This window comes from Rattus rattus, chromosome 1 (assembly GCF_011064425.1).
Source record: "Rattus rattus isolate New Zealand chromosome 1, Rrattus_CSIRO_v1, whole genome shotgun sequence".
Lineage (NCBI taxonomy): Eukaryota > Metazoa > Chordata > Mammalia > Rodentia > Muridae > Rattus > Rattus rattus.
In genome coordinates this window covers 123,795,275-123,795,919 of record NC_046154.1, presented here as the reverse complement: position 1 = coordinate 123,795,919, position 645 = coordinate 123,795,275, and positions in this window count along the sequence as shown.

Sequence of the window (645 nt, the reverse complement as noted above, 5' to 3'; positions counted from 1 at the left end):
GGCAACACAAAGGAAACTTTTTTTTTTTTAAGAGGGGTTATCAAGTATTTATTTAAATTTCTTGTGCAAAACCTCCAACCCCTTATTTTCTTTTTTTTTTTTGTTTGTTTGTTTTTTTTTTTTTTATTAACTTGAGTATTTCTTATATACATTTAGTGTTATTCCCTTTCCGGTTTCAGGCAAACATCCCCCCCCCTTCCTTGTGGGTGTTCCTCCCAACCCTCCCCCATTGCTGCCCTCTCCCAAGAGTCTAGTTCACTAGGGGTTCAGTCTTAGCAGGACCCAGGGCTTCCCCCTTCCACTGGTGCTCTTACTAGGATATTCATTGCTACCCTATGAGGTCAGAGTCCAGGGTCAGTCCATGTATAGTCTTTAGGTAGTGGCTTAGTCCCCTGGAAGCTCTGGTTGGTTGGCATTGCTGTACATATGGGGTCTCGAGGCTCCTTCAAGCTCTTCCAGTTCTTTCTCTGATTCCTTCCAACTGTTCTCAGTTCAGTGGTTTCCTGCTGGCATACGCCTCTGTATTTGCTGTATTCTGGTTGTAATTTCGGTATGATCTGCATTCACATTTTGATTCATCCGTCTTGAGTTTCATTTGGTTTCCAGGCATCAGGTACCGCTTACTTGAGCAACATGCAACTGAAT